General features: G+C 41.0%; 1 long non-coding RNA gene across 4 annotated transcripts in view; it reads right to left on the bottom strand.

Annotated features, from left to right (window-relative positions):
- LOC132685398 (uncharacterized) overlaps positions 1 to 18,906 on the bottom strand; it is a 96,426-nt gene that overhangs the window by 16,668 nt on the left and 60,852 nt on the right. For all 4 annotated transcript variants that reach the window (XR_014135380.1, XR_014135381.1, XR_013550470.2 and 1 more), the window contains one exon: positions 17,684 to 17,749. This is a non-coding gene — a long non-coding RNA (uncharacterized LOC132685398). The remainder of the gene's footprint in view (positions 1 to 17,683; positions 17,750 to 18,906) is intronic.

Below are 18,906 nucleotides of genomic sequence, written 5' to 3'. Positions count from 1 at the left end.
GACATCCACCCAAAAACACTGTAGTGTTCACTTGCACAATCAAAACAAACTTATTAAGCAGTACACTATGCCAAGCAAAGTACAGAGATGAATGAAAACAAATGGTTAAGTAATATACCAAGGAACAAATTAATAAAATTCAGTGTGATAATTATTATTAGCAAAAGAACCTAAAAGTATTACAGGAACACTTATAGGAAAGAAAAACTCTTTTTAGAAGGAATCAGAAAAGGCATCACAGAGGAGGTAACTTTTGACATGTGTCTTCAAGGATGAATAGGAACCATGAGCATAGCATGAGTAGCAGGCACAGCATATATACATACATGTAACATATATAACAACTATATTTACCATTTTGAACAAAATGAAGGTTAGAAGCTTGAGACACACATTTCCAAGAGACTGGCTTGGCATAGTTGGAAAAAAGGGCATGGGGGAGGCACGGGGCCAAGGCTAGGAAACTATATTGCAGGATTGTGAAGATTATGTACATATGGAGATATGTATATCCTGTTAAAGAGCCAGGAGGAAAACTACTAAATGCTTTTAAACAGAAGAATAATTTGAGTAAGTAAAGGATATATATAAGTAAAGGATATATAGAAGGAGAGATATGAGGTGGGCAAGGAAGGCCAATATTACAATAACCAGGGAAAAACATAATAAGAACCTAGACTATTTATATATTTGTTTTCACCATATTCTAGAGAAAAAAGGAAGTTAACATCCAAAGATACATAAATATAAGGGGCATAAAATAAATGTGGAGCCAATGAAAAATGAAAAACAAGGATCAAAAGGCTCCATTTGGGGTAGAGCCACAAATCAAGAGTTAAAAATAAATTGCTCTATATATTTGTTACTGATTGCTTAAGGGAAGTACAACTCACTCTTCTCGGTATTGACACGAGACAGGAACATCTCACAGAGCAAAAGGAGGTCTCTGTGAAGTCATGAGTAACACCCTTGATAATCTCTTTTCAACTAGCTCTCTGAAGATCTGGTTTGATACAGGGTTAGATTTCATCTTCAAGCCATCCTTCACTCCCTTTTCTGAGCTGAATTCTTAATAAAAACTGGATGTCCAAAGCTGGAAAGGGCTTCAACTAACAAGAGTCTCAAATTACTCTATGTTGCCATTAATCACAAGTCTTTTTGTCTTAGTAGATAATCAAGTTGAAGAAAGGACTGATATCTCTTCTAAAGGTTGAGGATGGCTCTTCATAAGAATGGAGAAAACATAAGAGAAAACCTTCTCTGTGGAAGTGAGTCAAGGGAGGGTATATACAAGTAAGGGAGGTCCTAATAGAAGCAGAGGTAATGAGGATGGAGAAAAGAACCGATGTTTGAGAAATATTTCCAAGGCACAAATTAATAGAGCTATTCACCAGCTGGATATGAAAAATGGGGGGAAAATACAGTAGAGTTGAAGTTGCCTTCAAAGTCTTTGCTTGGACACTTGGATAAATGGTGGTGACAAAAGAAACAAAATAGGATAGAATAGGTAGGATTTCTGTAGAATCCAGTTTTGATAAAATAATATTTAAAATAAGGTGTTCTGGAAGCAGTTAGAAATAGGCATCTATAACTTTAGTGAGAGGTCTAGAATGAAATGATACACTTATATATTGCTGACCTTTTGGAAGCAGGTAGAAACCTAGTAGCATATGAAACCATCTTGGGGAAACCTAGAGAGTGAAAGACGAGAAGATGGGAGTGGAGGAAAAATAGGGTGAGAGGACCAAGGGGACTACTAAAGAAGAAACAGTGAGGGTTAGGCAGATGACAAGGAGCTATGAAAAGGGTCAAGAAAATAATTCAGAAGTTGAGAACTTCTACTAGGGAAGGGTCATATTGCAGAAGCCCAAGGAGGAAGAGGAGGAGGAAGTGGCCAATTGAGCCATCCCTACAAAGGTTTCAAGGGGGATAAGGATCAAAAAACAAAATGCCACAGGGTCATCAGTAATGTTAGTTATAACAGTTTCCATCGAAGTTATCTAGAGATCAACTCTACAGGCCTGATATACGGTAGAATGCAAAAGAGTGGAGAAAGCGTGTGTGGGCTACTCATACAATAAATCTGACTGAGGAATGAGGATAAGGCAGTAACCTGAAGAAGAGGAAGACTCAAGCAAACATTTTGGTCGACAGATGTTATAAAAATAAGGTTACTCACAAATAAGTCTGTGAAATTCCCTCTTAAATTCAACTGTCTAGAATTTCTATCTTCACAAGAAAGTAGCTTTATGAGTTAGGGAAGCAGCAAGTTGCAAAAACAACAAACAAACAAAGCTAATGCGCTGGCTTCAAGGAAGAAGGATTTGTTTTACATGACAAGAATTCCAGAGGTAATAGTTAGGGCTGGGGCAGTGGCTGCACAGTGGAATCAGGAACTCAGACTCTTACTATCTTTCTGTTCTGCCATTTGTCACTCATGGTTACAAGATGATTGTCGCACCTTGGGGCCGCCTATCCACTTTGCAGAAAAGAAAACAAAAAACAAGGGCAAAGAGTAAAAGGGAAATGACTATTGAGTCTGTCTCTTTTTCTCAGGAAAGGAAAAACTTTCTCAGAAACCTCACTCAATTACTTCTGCTTGTATTTCATTGGCCAGAATAGTGTCACATCGCCATCACTAGCTAGAAGTTGACTAGGTAAAAGGCAGTTATGGATAAAAGTTAGGTTATCCCTCACCATCACCCACAAAGAGTGTCTGTCACCCTAGTAAATGATGAAAAAAGTAGGTGAACAACCAAAATTAAAATGAAAAAATATATAAAATCTGCCTGAAAAAAAAAAAAAAGACAAGCGTTAATTATATGCTTCCTCCAGCTACCTACTCAATGAAGAGAGCTCCCAGAGATAGAGTTGAGGCGAGTTTGTGTTAAAAAGATCATTTTCATTGCCTTGACCCTGGCAAATGGAAGATCACTATTCCAGACCCCAGCTTTAAATCATATACAATTAGACAATGAGGCATTGTCTATTCTTGTTGCAGATACGGTTGCCACCATTGCTATTTCATGAAGATTTTATCCCCAGGCTTACTTACTATCATTGTCAACATTACTCCTTACCTAATTTTTAGTGATTTAAATATCCAAGTAGATTATCTTTCCAAGAGGCTGGACTCTTGGTTCCTTAACTTCCTTCCCTCTGATGACCTTACTCTCCACCCTAACTCAGCTTCTCTTTCTCAAGGTCAAACTTTAACCTACTCCTTACCAAAAGCCACATCACTCCCATAATCTCTATTCTAACTATGTTCTCTGTCCTCCACCTCCTATCTTTTCACCTCTCTCCCTCTAGTGCCTTGACTCTGAGAATTGTTCCACGGCACTAGAATCTACAATCTATTGGTTCTACCACCTTTTTACTGTCCACACCACCCTCACAGCCTCATTTCTTTACATAAATTCCATAATCAGTTATTCCCTTGGGTCAGCCGTCAGTTCTCTTGCTCTGTCCTCCCTTCAACTTACATGACAAAACCCAATCTTGATTGACTCTCTACCTACTTCAGGTCTGTACCCAACGAGTTTAATATGACTGAAGAAAAATATAAAATTTTGAATAGATTCATTTGAAATTCTTACTCACTAATTAGCAAGAGAGTCCTGAATGCTTCTTGGCACTCCTACTGCATTTTGCTGTTCCATTCACGTTTCCACCACACTAGACAACCATTCAACACCTTTCCTCTCTTTTCAAATTTCCAACCTCTTATCCCTATCCATTCTCATTTTTAGTTGATTATCATGCTTCTTATTTCTTGTAAAAAAAATGGTGAAAACCAAAATAGAAATTCCATGTTTCACTGTCACTTCTCCCCATAATACTCTGCTCTTATACCTGCCTTCCCACCTGTTACTATGGGTGAACTCCACAGGTCATGTTTAAGGTCAACCCCTCTGTTCTCCCTCTAGTTGTCTACTCTAAGTTGTCTGATCTTGTCTACTCTAAGACATTGCTTCAATGATGGCCTCCAACTCACCTGAGTAATCTGTGTGATCTCTTTTTAAAATCATTTCTATCAGTGTTCAAATATGCCGAAACTTCTTCCAGCTCAAAAAAAATTGTTGGATCCTCATACCCCCTCCAGCTATCACCTAAATTTTCTGTTTCCCTTTGAAGGAAATATTGGAAAGGAGTTTCCTCTTCCCATTGTCTCCAACTTCCCTCTCCTTATTCTTTCTTGAACCTATTTCAATAGGACTTTCATTCCAGTCATTTGGCTAAAACTCTCTTCTAGGTCACCAACAACTTCCAAGTTACTAAATCCATGCTCAACTCAGGCCTCATATCACTTGACCTATCAGCAGCATGTAACAGGTAATCACTCCTCTTTGACATTTTCTTCCCTTGGGTTTAGGGACATCAAATCCTCCTAATTTCCTCCTAAGTCACTGGTTGCTCTCCTGTCTGATTCCTCTCCTCTTCGCAAATTCTAAACATTAGGTCACCCCAGGTAACCACCATCAAAACTCATCTCTTTTCCATGTGTACCACTTTGCAAGATAAAAATTCTTATCTGGTCACACAGCTTTAACTCCAGGTGTATACTGATAATTCCCAACTTTGTGTTTCCAGCCTGGACTTCGCCTCCACACTTCTAGACTTCTACCTCTAGCTGCCTATACGATATTTCCACTGGGATATCTAGTAGGCATTTCAAACAAGATATCCAAAAACGAAATCTGGTCTTCCCCATCCCTCCTCCCTGGCTCCCCTGCATACTTCCCTACCTCAAAAGAAAGCAGCAGCATCCTTCCAGTTGCTAAGGACTAAAATCTCATGATCACTTTTGACTCTGTTTCCCTCTAAGCTCATATCCAACCCATCAGCAAATCCTGTTGGCTCTACCTTTAAAATCTCTCTAGGAATTAGCCTCTCCCCACTACCTCCACTGCTACTACTCTGGTACAAGCTGCCATCATGTCTTGCCTGAATCACTGTCATAGCTTCCTAACTTATCTCCTGCCACCACCCTTGTCCATCTTTAGCCTACACTCAACATGGCAGCCAGAGTGATCATTCATTATATCTCTCAGAGGAAAAGCTGAAGTACTGCAGTAGCATCTGGAATTCTTAACCTTCTTTGTGAAGTGAATCTCTCTGGCAGACAGTTGAAGTCTATAGATTCCTTCTCAAAATAACATTTTTAAGTACGTAAAAGACATGGGGTTAAAAAAGAAACCAACCATATTGAAACACAGTGAACAAAAATTAAGTCCAAATTTGTAATATGTGAATACATGAGATTCTTTATTACCTTAAATAACAATATCTAGTAGACCCTGAGTACGAGTTTTTGCTCTGGACAATCTGGTCCCTGCTACCTCTCTGACCTCAGTTCCTACCACTCCCCCCAGTCATTTGGCTCAAGCCACCCTGGCCATTTTTTTTGGTCCATCAAGCATGCTTCTTCCCCAGAGACTTGGCATTTTCTGTTCCCCAAATATCTACATCCTGTCCCCCATTCATGTCTCTGATCAAACATCACCTTCCCAGTGATGCCTTCCCTGGCCACTATGTTTAAAATGGCAACTCTCCTCCTATACCCATACCTTGGCACAAACTTTCCTGCTATATTTTCTTCATAATATTTATCACCACCTAAAAGATAGGGCAGCTAGTCAAACAGATACATAATTCCCTGGTTAATTTTTTTATTGTCTTTTCACACATGCACACACACACACACACAAAATTTCTATGAGGGCAGGGATTTTTATCAGTTTTGTTTATTGTTGTATTTATAGCACCTGGCACTTAATAAATATTTGTTGAAAGGAAAAATAAATAAGGTGAATTTCTGCCTCCTAGATGAGTGCCTCTGAGGGCTGCCTCCTCTGAGCCAGGCTTCAGGCAGTAGTCTTGCTCAGGGAAGTGATTGCCAACTTTGCCAAGTGTTTTGTAATGTCAAAATATCCATTGTCATATAGTCCCCCAAATGAAATTGATTACCTTTAAAGCCACACCCTAGCTGCACAGGCACTACACTGAGTTCTTGACTTGGGTGACTGACCACTTGGCCACTTTCCTTGGTGCTAAAAGAGAATGGCCTGGCCATGGCCATTCTTTCTCATGTCAGGGCCTTTTAAATAAAGTTCCACTCCATAGACCCAATATGAAAGGAGAGAAAAGAAAACTCAGTGATAGATAAGATACTATAAGAGACTGTCAGAATCTTCACAACAGAATAAAATAATGCTCAGGGTACTATCGATGAACGCAATCATAAAAGAGCACACCATTTTCTTAACTGGGGCACCATCCAATCTATGCACAGTGGCACAACATATTTCTCCTCCAAAAATGCCAATTTCAAACTATGACTATTGATCTCTATCTAACCCTGAAAATTAATGATCCCAAAAAGAAAAAGTGACATTGAATCGTTAGAGAATTTCAGACAATAAAAATAAAACTAAAGGGGTTGTGGCAAGTTCAAGACTTAATAAGTGCGTTACAGTTTTTAATCCATTGTGTCTGGCATGACATATAGAATTAGAACAAATGGGCTTTTTTGTTTTAGCTTAGTGGGCTTTTGTTTTGTTTTACTTTGAACCACTTCCATGTGAAGGCTCCATGGAGCCACCCTGTTTTTCAATGTATCTTTTAGTGATTACAGGGTAAGGGGCCAGAAATGAAAAACAATGAATGAATCTACATAGAGTACACTTTACTCTCTGAGAAGCATATGTCAGCATAATGGATGTGTAGTTCACTGGAAAAAGAGGTAACTTCTACCAGACGGTATTAGGAATATCCAGGAATATAATATCATTAGGGAGAGATCTTTCTTCTTTTCTTTCTGTAGGCCCATATTCCTGCAAGAATTCAAGTTTCTCTTTTGCTATGTCTTCTGCTTCTACAAGATTTCCTTTGATATTCATTTAATTTAATCCAACACAATGGATTTACTCCAGTGGAGTCATAGGATTTACTCCAGATCCTACAGTTTTCTAAGAATATCTTTAAAACTTTAGGCCAGAGGCATATCTTATACAGGAACATATATGATATAAGGTGTGAAATATTCCTTGAGACTCCTTCTTTCTCCCCCAGGTTACCTGACTAGCCTGTCAGCCCTTCACCCACTGGCCAAGCAGAAGTTATAGAAGTTACTGAAGACAGATGTCCCAGGGTCAAATCCACCTAATCCTCACTGAGGTGTGAACAAGGCACAACTGGTTTGGCAGCTCTTGTGCCTGAAAAAGAAGAGCACTTTAGGAGGGAGAGAGAGTTGAAGGAGAACATTTGGGGAGCTTTCAGCACTCTGTCCTTCCTCCCTAGCATACCGTGTAGTGGGATGGGAAGCTGCAATTTCTGGACATTTCTCCACTGAATTTTAGGGGGTTTTCAAAGTACAGGGACTGGAACCAGTTACTCATCTGGAGTTTCCTGGGTGGTAGGATCTGCCAACCTGCCCTGGCAAGGTGGCGTAGTGAGTGAGAATTGGCACAGATCACCCTTGAACTGTTCATAGAGCCAAGGTAGGTATGGAGGGGGTTCCTAAGGTTCCCATTGATCTAGGCCAGGCTGGGCCTTGGGAAACAGAAAAACAGAATCCACTTAAGTATGTATTACAGAAGGAATTTAGGGCAAGGAATTGGTTATACAGGTGATGAAGGAGCCAAGAGTCAAACAGAGAATGATGAAACAACCCAGAAATTAGCAAAGTAGGAATGAATATTAGCTCTAGGATGGAAAGACAAAGGATGGAGGTAGTACTGGAATGCAAGGGCCAAAGACCATGGAGAACCCATCCAGTGGGAGCTGGAGCCACAGAGGACACCCCATGGCTGCCAGTAATGCCACCTACAATCTCTTGCCAATCCTCCCATTTGCTGGTTCTGGACAAAACCCAGCTGACCTGGCAGCCTGGACAACATAGCCTGTAGGATCAGCCCCTTGTGATAACAAAGGGTAGCAGGGGAAGGATGACAAATGAGCTCAAGAGTAAAATGCCTGAGACTGGCAGAGTAGCAGAAGCCAGATAGCCACGCCCCAGAAACTTCCACTGTTGGAAGGAAGAACGTGGTGGGACCCCCTGCAGACTGTTCTCCAAGGATGAAGGTGAGGAAGCAGTACTATCCAATGCTGCCCTGACATGTTCAGGCTAGAGAGTGCCATCCAACATGCCCCATGAGAAAGCAGCACCAGGTACTATCCAGGCCAAGAGAGCCACCTATCAGGGCGGCTGGCATCACCAGCACCTGACAGCAGACCAACAAGAAACCAGTTAGCTGGGCTCTGCTGGAAAGTCCTTGACTTCATCCCAGCTGATCAATTTTCTTCCCACTCATGTACCCTCACCTGCAGGACATCTTCCTCCTCTCCCTGCAATGGAGGCACACAGGCAAGCTCAAGGTCCCAGGGGGAGGGAAGAAAAATCCTTGAGAAACAGACAGAAACCATGAAATTGATGTTTTAAATTAGACAGCGGCTAAGGGTCACAGCACCTGATTTGGACTGAATATTCATTTGAAATGAGACTATTCTAAGCCATAAGTGACTTAAAATATTTAGGATCAAACCTAATTTCACAGTTTGGGTGAAATTGAGTATCCTCTCTTCCAAGAGGGAATGGGAACTTGTCAAAGAAACATAAGTGCTCCCACAAAGAAAATTAAGCATTGTTTGCACACAGCAGGGAGGCAACTATTCAGTAATTCCCAGTATACCAAATGCACAGGCCATGCTTAAACCACAAGGGAAAAGCAGCTGGAGAGATGGATTTTCATCACTGTAGATGTTAGCAGGCACAGCTGGAGAGCAGTGTGGGCAGCATGGCGGGCAAGAACTGCTCTCCTTCCTGTGATCAATCCAGGAAGATCTCATGGAGCAAACAGACCCTTGGATTTTTTGTAATTAAGGCTAATGACCCGGCAGAGTTGGGGAATGGAAATTCTGGGCAAATAATGCTCCTTGCAGAAAGTTCAAAGACAGTGGTGAGAGTGAATGGGTCAGAGGTGTGTGTTTATTAAGCTCTTGTCTCTTAGCTGCAAGGCACTCTTCCATGCTCTGCTTTGTGATGCTGGGGTTGGGAATTCAGCAAACCTATTTCACTTTTGCCAGCGGATCCTTTTAGGTGCTCCCGGGGGCAAAATAAAGAGACTGAAGGGGAAGGGAAAAGGGACTTGCTCATTCCTGTTTTGGTTTTTGCTTATACTGTTTCTATTCCAAGACCTTTATCTTGGCAGTAGGTATTGGTCCCAGTTCCCTGAGTTTTTCCAAGGCTACTAGACCTTCCTCAGAGTTCCCCACACCAGTTGGCCATGGCCCCTCCTCAGTGGCCTGGGCCTTAGCTCTCTGTATACCCCCTTCTCCAAGATTCTAGATTCCTAATCACCCCAACCTCTTCCTCTGTTCCCTTAGCTACTTTCTGTGATGCCTCAGTATTCCCTTTTGTATATTTTCAGCCCTCCAGCACCTGTTTCCCTACTTCCTTATTAAATTCTATTTAAATGAGGAAAGATATACTGTGCTTGCCTTAACTTGATGACAAAAATCTGTATACCAAAGTTCAAAATATTTATAAAAGTTTCTACAGCAGGTTTACAATGGGACAGAGGATCATGGATTTGTGAATCAAGTGCTCTTGTTGGGTGACCTTTAGGCAAAAGTCAGGTCATTTATAAAAAATCTCGAGATTTGAACCTGTTGGGGGCATACTGAACACACAGAAACAAGTGGAACTGCTCAGGGTCTTGATCTGTCATTAACACGGTCATCAACCCCAAACAAAATACGAAGGGTCTCCTGCCAATTGTAAGAAGTGTCTTAGAAACGACCTGGAAGAGAAGACAGCCCAGCAGTGATGCTATTGCTTGTTTGAGAGGATTTAGAGCATAGAAGCGGCCCACTGGATCAAGCACCACGGAGACCAGAAAGAGTCCCAGAGAAGAATTTCCGTGTGGGTTTAGGAGCAAGAGATCTTCAGTGATCTTAGTAAGTGTGGTCTCTGTGGAGCGGGGGTGGCAGAGGCTGGCGTGGACAGACTCCAGTAGTGAGTCAGGGCGGCTTTTTGATGCATCATTTCATTAGTGCTTGGGAGTAGCTGCTAGGTGGAAAGCCACGTGGTGTCTGCTAATGCTGACCTCCAGCACTCTTGTCGGCACTGATTGCAGTTTGTGCAAAACCTGGTGCATGAATTGAATCTGATAAGAGGCCTGGGAAATCATATTCTTCTCTACTCAAAACTCATTGTTGAGTAGACTACAAAGCATTTTTCCCTCCGCTCCCAGTGGCCCAAATCTAGCTGATGCTCCGGAATTGTTTAGTACTATTCTCCCTTTCCTACTACAAAAAGTATAAAAATGCATCCTAACACCGCAGAGAGATTTTCTCATCCCTGTTGCTCCATTAGGGAAGGGGGATGGATTTTCTCCGTCATGTATAATTTCAAAGGATGGGCAATGCCTGGGGCTCTGGGGCCTGGGGTTGAACAGAGGGTGCTTGAATCCTAGCTGGGTCCAGAAACTTACTTAAGCTCTCTGACCTACAGTTTCTTCATTTGGATTGTAATAGAGACGATGATATTTTCCCCAGAGTGCTGCTGTGGGAAATAATTAACCAAGCATCTAGAACTGAGTCTGGCATAGAGTAGGTCTTTGGTTAATGGGAGTCTTGTTATTTTCAGGGAGGATCCTATTTAAAATCATTAGATTGCTTAGTTATATCTCTCAAAATTCCTTCATAGAAAATAAATATTTAAACTCTGTTTCATATGCTTTGGGGAGATTTGCAAGTAATTGGAAGATCTTATCTTTCAGGAAAACCTTCTGATTATGCATTAGTTCATTCTCCATCACCCCCTCACAACAGGATTATGACTCTCCATAGATTTCTGGGTCTAGAATAATTTCAGAATTTTGGGAGTTAACTGAAAGAAATGAGGGCAACGCTTTGGGGTAGAGGCCCCACTCCTTCTGCCATCCTTGGGGACTACATTTAGAGATGTCCATACTAAAGAGGTGTGAGGGACATGTGCAATTTTCCTCTCCAGAAACTATTCCCCTCTCCTCCTGCAAAGGCACTGATTTATTGGGATTGTTTACTTGGGGTTTGCTTGTGGTGATCCATTCTCCTTGACTCAGCCCCACAGGCTGTGAGATTCCACCTATACCTTATGTTTAACACAGTGGGATCATGGCCCTCCATTGGCCACAGAGATCATTCAAGAGTGTGCATGTGACCTAAGTTGGTCCAATATGGCGAATTTCAAGGATTTGACAAGAAACCCTCAGACAACCTATTGCTCTTCTCTGATGGGTTTTGCCTTGTGGTGGAATAAGCCTGGAGTTTCTGGGGGTATTACGTGGAACCTGGGAATAAATCTATTCAAGAAGAGAGAAACTTCAACTCTAAATCAAGTCAAAGCCAAATCAGCATCTTAGTTTTCAATGGCCAGAGACGGTAAATTCCCCATTGTGCTTAAGTCAGCTCAAGCCAGGATTTTTGTCACTGGAAAAATTTGTGACTGATACTAGAGGCAACCTGAGAGTATTTGAATCAGTACTCATCAGAAGAGATAAAATCCCGATTTTATCTGAGCTGCTACAGAATTTATGATTGATTGCTTTCTCTCAGACACGACATCCTATATATCTGCCAAAGGAAATTCTCCATTGGCTGCCTCCGACAGAGAAATGGTAAAGAAAGCAAAAATTTAATTTAAGTAAAAATTCACATAAATTCATAAAGTAGTTCCCTGCAGACTAAACTCCCATGATCATTTTGCGGATAAATTCTGATAACAGCAATATACACAATAATGAAGATAACAAATAAAGGCTTCTAACTATCAATAATATTCCAGGGGGTGTCAGAACCCAAGTATTTTCAATAAGACGCCTCATCTATGAAGAGTATAACCCTCCCCCTGTTTCTGCCTTGAGTAAAGCCTCTTCCTTATGAGTCTCCAGCTTTCTGAGGGCACCCAGTGATACCCCTTTATAACCTAAAAAGGGTCTCCTTGGTGGCAGTCCAGATGCTAACTGCCTAGAATAGTAAGTGAGTTATAATTTGTACCAGAGATGTTGCTTTAATTACAATACAATGAAAAAGTCAGAGCTTTTAATTGTTTCCACTTTAATATAGACTTCAGGCTTGCAGACTAGAACCTAAGAAACTCAGCCAGCAGCAGTCTGAAAATCTGACATCCTTGGCTCATTGTCATCTTCATTTTTGCCCTGAGGGCCAACAAGGTAAATTGTCTCCGGATGCAGAGCAGTCTCTGGCAGATTCCAGCTGGGCTCTGTGTGAAGCAGCATCAAACTGTTCCTTTTCTCCTGCATGTTGTAGGTAACAGCCAGTCCAGGGAGGAAGAGACCAAGGCTGGCCAGGGGCAGGAGTTTAAATGATGCCGATGGGGTCCACCCTGCAAACCCAGCCATCCTCAGGAATGTACCTTCCCATCACACCATATGGGAAGGTGCTTGGTCATGGTATGATAAAGAAATCTTTTTTTTTTTCCTTCTTCCTTTCCCCTTCCTTCCTTCCATTTCTCTTTCTCTTCTTTCTTTCTTTCTTATTCTTCTTTTATTTTCTTTTAGTTTCATTTCATTCTCTTTCTTTTCTTTCTTTCTTTCTTTCTTTCTTTCTTTCTTTCTTTCTTTCTTTCTCTCCTTCCCATCTCTGAAGCATTTGGAAATTTTCCTTAAGGAGTTCTGGTAGATAATAAGTAGACTTCTTAGACTGCTACTAATAGCTTCCACCATTGATTTTTTTTTCTTGTATCACTTCGGGTTTTTCAGATGTAAGCAATATACACTGATTCTGGATAACAAGCAAAACAGATTTTACTGTAAGGATATGAAGGAAAGAATTGAAGGAAAACTAAAGAATCAAGCATGGAAAAATCTGAGAACCAGAACAAGTCTGGGATCTAGGCAGGAACTATGAACATTATTTTTAGGTCTCTGCAACAACCATTTTCCTTCATTGCAATAATTGGGCTAAAGAGTCAGATTCCTGGGTAAGAGAATTCCATGAGACTAGCTTGGCTCAACTGCCTAGAGCTTGGATCTCAGAGTCCCTTGACTGACAGCTCCACCAAGACTGCTCTTAGTAGAGGGGGAGTTCCCAAAGGGTCATCAGGAAAAGAAAACGGCATCTGGGTGAACAACAACAGCAAAAACCAAATGTCATATATAGTGCCTTGGATCACGCTGCCTCCTCTACCTGAATGTCCTTCCCCACTGCAGACTCTAATCCAGCTCAGACATCACCTCCCCCAGGAAGTCTGCAGTGACACAAACACATGCCCTCAACCAGCTGCTGAGTTAGGCATGCCAGTCTCCTGGATTCCCTTCTCTTACTGCTCTTAAAACACTGAAGTGTAATTCTTTGAATGTCTGGCTTCCTTGAGGAAAAGAAGATTATTCAATCTTCTATCCTTAGCACCTAGCACACTTAAACCAAGTATTACAAATCCAGGAGGTACTATAGATAGGGAATAAATAGACCCCCATCACACAATATCTTATCAGAGAGCTAACTGATAAAACCATGAGGCACTCAAGACTCATGTGTCTTGGATGATTAGTTGAAAGGAAAAATGGGCCAGTGATGAATCTTATACTTTATAGAATCTGAACTATTTTGACTTTAAGTTATAGTTGTATCTTTATTCAGACAGAAGGATTCAACAATAATATATCAATCCAATAACTATCATCCTCAAAGCAGTATCAATACAAATTTTTTAAGGATTTGTTGTAACTTTTGGAGCACAGAATATAAATACCTGTTTATTTTGTACTCAATACCTAGAAAGCAGATGCTAAGTAAACACACCAGGTGAAATAAATTAAATCAGAAAATTCACCTCAAATAAATGCTGACACCTAAGTTTGCCTTCCCAGTGAAGATCTAATTCACACATCAATCACACCTTCCCATTCAAAGTCATAAGAAAATGCCCACAAATTTATAAAAGAAGTTGCCAAGTGATATTCATGTGGGTGCTTCTTGGTGAGGAGGGGGCGGGTCTGCAGGACCTGGTTGGCTCCTATGTGCTGTGGACTTAGAACATGTTGGGAAACAACTGGTGAGTGATTTGGATTCTCCTCCAGCCTCTCTCTGGCTGTCCCATGCAGGATAAACATGTTTCCAACCGTCTTCTCAAAGATTGGGTGAATATCTACCCCAATAAGCCTGGGAAACTCTGGCTGTGGCCTTAATCTCCTAGGTCAGGTCTGCTTTTCCACTAGAGTGTGCCTTTGTGCAAATAGAAAAAGGCACTGCCTATTACATGGTCAGATTAGAAAGACTCTTCCTCAGACACCTGAATTAGCAAAAGGCCCCTACACAGCCATGCAAGGGTGCAGTCTTGTATCAGGGCCATCGCTTGGGGAGCAGAACATGGACTGTGTTTCAGACCCCACCTGGCCAGCACCTTTGTACAGCGAAGGGACTGCACACCTACACATGGCATCCCTGCCCTAGATAAGCCCTTTCTCCAAAGAAGAGAACATGAGGTAGACTCAAACCAAGTACTACAAATCCAGGAGGTACTATAGGGAATAAATAGACCCCCATCACACAATATCTTATCAGAGAGCTAACTGATAAAACCATAAGGAAGGCCGGTCTCACCATCAAGAAAGGGAACTGGTTCTTTTAATTTTAAAATGCCAAACATATGGAAAAGTATAAACATCTTTCAACAACCGAGATTTAATAATAGCATTTTTATCATATTTCATCCAAATCTTATTGAAGACTTTCCCCACCAAACTACTACTATCCCCTTCTCCTTCTTCCATCTCCAAACTGTCTTCAGGTTGATATTTGTTCTGCCCATGTTCATTTCTGATACTTTCTAGTATTTTTACACAAACAACATATACGTGTTTAAAAAACAAAAAAACGAAAAAACAACAACAACAAAAAAAAAACATGTGATTTAGGGGTGCCTGGGTGGCTCCAACTCTTGATTTCGGCTCAGGTCATGATCTCAACAGTTCATGAGTTCAAGCCCTGCATCAGGCTCTGCACTGACAGTGCAGACCCTGCTTGGGATTCTCTCTCTCCCTCCCTCTCTGCCCGTCCACTGCTTGCTCTCTCTCTCTCTCTCTCTCTCTCTCTCAAAATACAAAAACTTTAGGGGTGCCTGGGTGGCTCAGCCGGTTGGGCATCTGACTTCAGCTCAGGTCATGATCTCACGGTTCATGGGTTCAGGCCCTGCGTCGGGCTCTGTGCTGACAGCTCGGAGCCTGGAGCCTGCTTTGGATTCTGTGTCTCCCTCTCTCTCTGCCTCTTCCCTATTCACTCTCTCTCTCTCTCTCTCTGAAAAATAAATAAATGTTAAAAATAATTTTAAAAAATACATAAACTTTAAAAAAATAAATAAACAGGGGCGCCTGGGTGGCGCAGTCGGTTAAGCGTCCGACTTCAGCCAGGTCACGATCTCGCGGTCCGTGAGTTCGAGCCCCGCGTCAGGCTCTGGGCCGATGGCTCGGAGCCTGGAGCCTGTTTCCGATTCTGTGTCTCCCTCTCTCTCTGCCCCTCCCCCGTTCATGCTCTGTCTCTCTCTGTCCCAAAAATAAATAAAAAACGTTGAAAAAAAAAAAATTTAAAAAAAAAATAAATAAATAAATAAACATATGATTTAGATGTACATATATAATAAATACATATAAGCTACATATATTTTATGTAAACATATAATAAACCCAGTATAATATAACATATAATAAACATATAATGTGAACAGTATAAAGTTTGGTGTGTTTGTATATTTTTATCTGAAAGGTATCATATAATTTAGATCCTTCTGTAGTTTGCTATTTGTATGTCAATGTTATCCTTCAGAGATTAATTGATTCATATTGGTACATGTAGCTCTATCTCATTCATTTTAAGTGCTGTATAAGATTGCATTATATGACTAATTCACAACTTACTTATCTATCCTGCTACAGATGGGCCTTAATTCATCCCAGTTTTTTGCCTTTCCAATAATGAAAATATCATTCTTTGTATACATGTGCAAGAGATTTTCTAGGATATATACTTACAAGTGGAATTTCTAGGTCTTAGGTTATGCACTTCTTCGATTTGATAGATATTGCCAATGTGCTCTCCAGGGTAATGTTGCCGACACACTCTAACCAGCAATATGTGAGATGTGTCTCCCCACAGCCTCATCAAAACTGGGTTTACCAGATATTATCATTTTGGCCAGGCTCAGGGTGTAAAATAGTATCACACTATGGTTTTAATTTGAATTTTCATTGTTATTAATGAGATTAAGTTTATTTTTCTGTGAGGGTCCAGTTCATATTATTTGCCCACTTTTCTTTGATTATCTTTTCTTATTGATCCATAGGAATTTTTTAAAATAAATTTTTATTAAGAATTCTTGGTTGGTTATAGGCATTATAATATCTTTTCTAAGTCTGAAGCTTATACTTTATTGTGTCTTTGTTGGTACAGAATTATATTTCAATATAATATTTTAAAACTTTTCCTTTTGGTGTATGCCTTTTGAGACATAAGCCCCTATGTTTAAAAGTCCCCTATGTTTTCTGCTCAAAGTTATAAAATTTCCCTTTCATATGTACATCTTAATTCTATGTGGAATTTACTTGTGTCTAAACTCTGAGGTAGGGATTTCCTTTCCACCAATTATCCCAACACTTGAAGAATAATTCTTCCCCTCTCCGTAGGTTTATATTGCTGTCTCTGTTGTGAACCAAGTTCCCATGTGTGGAGTCTACTGTTGAGACCATTCCATTTTTGTACAGGAAGAGATCTGCTCTCCTCCTGTACAGATACCAAGCTCCTTCATTACTTTCAGAAAAGGCAATTTTACTGATAACCTGAAATGATGCCATTCTTTGGGTGAGATGAGAACACCTCCAGGAAGGGCAATGCTCTAAATCAGTGACAATGTGACATACATATCTTGCTTGGATTCATTCCCATCTACCAATCCACTGAGAGAAGCATTGACAGAGAAAATCAGAGAAAGATCCAGGGCACTCAAGGCTTCCAGAAAGGGGAAAGAAGATAGATTTGGATAGAGAGGGTCTTGGACAGGAAAGGAAAAAAAAATGTAATCTCCAATTACTCAAGTGTTTTATGGGCTTAGTCTTGAATATAAATACATTTGTCTAGAAATATGGTATTTTGATATATAAATGTACCCCCACAGCATTGTCTGCCAACTCTTACCATAAAATCATAACCAGAATCATAGCTTACATTTACTGACACATAGGCTAAACACTTGATAGGCATTATTTTATTAAATCCCCTAACATGGGTAATGTCCTGGAAATATACATGAGAAAATTAAAATGCAGAGAAAGGAAGTGACTTGTACAATATCACACAGTCTAGTGAGTGGCAGCAGCTTACATTCCTTGCTACTAGATTACGTTGTCCTCCATGTTGCAAAATGTTCCACACTAGAATGAGTTTATCTACTTTTGAGGGGAGAGAGTTAATCTTACTTTACCATTACATCCTCAAACCAAGTACTGTGTTAGTCACACAATAGGCTTTCAATCAATATTTGTAGACAAGAATGAATAGATGCATGTTGGCTGTGGGGTCTGTGGTTTCTGAGTCATGAAAGGCCTAAGTGGTTTACTTAGGCTGGGAGAGAAGAATCTTCACCTTACTTCCTCTGAAAGCCACGCCAAACCTCTTTTCTACTTACCCTCAAATGATGGGCGGAGCTACAAACACACAGCAATGTACTTCTTTCTACATAGATCCTGGAAGCCTGCAAACACAGTTGAGGATGGGGACACACAAAGATCAGTACAAGCCACACTTCCAGCTTGGAGATTTGCTTCCAACCTCTGGATATCTTCCCATTTCCCATATATGCCAACATCACTGGCTTTGTTTCTCGTCAGAGGCAATACAACTTTGTCTCCTCACAAGGCTGTGTGCTAAATCTGAAAAGTAGCTTGCAGCTCAACCCCACAAAGGCTGCTGCTGCAGTGGGGATTCCCAGCCAGTGCAGAGGCCCCTGCTGCTGAGTGGAGTTCCCCAATGTGAGATGTAAGTGGGCCACTGAACTCATTGGTCTCTGGCCTCTTGGGGATCATCAGCACAGTGACATCTCCCTTGAAGAATTGGTTTCTGGGACAGCATCTGCAAGGAGGTGGCAGCCATGGTGCATTAGGAGCTGATTGTGAGTCTCTCTCCAGACTCTGTAGAATTCAGTGGATTGATTAACCTGTTTGCCATCTCTGAACTAAGCTCTACTTCAGACTCTACTCAGTCCCTACACTGTGGTCCCTGTTCTAGGCATAAGTGTTTAGAAAGCCTTCCATCTGAGAAAGTGTCTCAATGCTAATGTCTTCGTGCTAGGAACTCTTGTGTGCTGTCACAATCATTTTCTTGGATTCTGATATTGACTCACAATTCCCTGGAAGCTCTGTACTTTCTGACTGTTCCCCTGCTACGAGGCTCCCCAATCAGCCCTTAGTTAGACCACCAGTTAGCTGGTCCTGCCACTCAGGCACCACTCCTTGCCATGGATTTGCACATCGTCTTGATCCTCCACATGATTTGACATGCAACCGCATGGCCTAGTGAAGACGCTTCACTTTCAAAATCCGTGCATCCAGTTGATAAATATTTCCTGAATACGTACTATGTTCTAGATATTCTTCTAAATACTATGACAATAAACAAGATCCTGCCCTCAAAGACTTACATTCCAGGGAGGAGGAAAGAAAAATCTATACATAAATAATGATTTAACATGGTATCCACTAGTAATGAGCAGCACCAAGAAGAAAAAATAAAGGTTAGAGAACAGGGAGTAACCTGGGGAGGAGGTGTCACTTCAGATAAAGGAGTCAAGAAAGGAGGTAACACTTGAAAGAGACCTGAAAGAATGAGAGAGAAAGCCACAACAGATTTGGG

The sequence above is a fragment of the Panthera onca genome, chromosome D2 (assembly GCF_046562875.1).
Source record: "Panthera onca isolate mPanOnc1 chromosome D2, mPanOnc1 haplotype 2, whole genome shotgun sequence".
Lineage (NCBI taxonomy): Eukaryota > Metazoa > Chordata > Mammalia > Carnivora > Felidae > Panthera > Panthera onca.
This window is presented reverse-complemented; position numbering and strand designations above follow the sequence as displayed.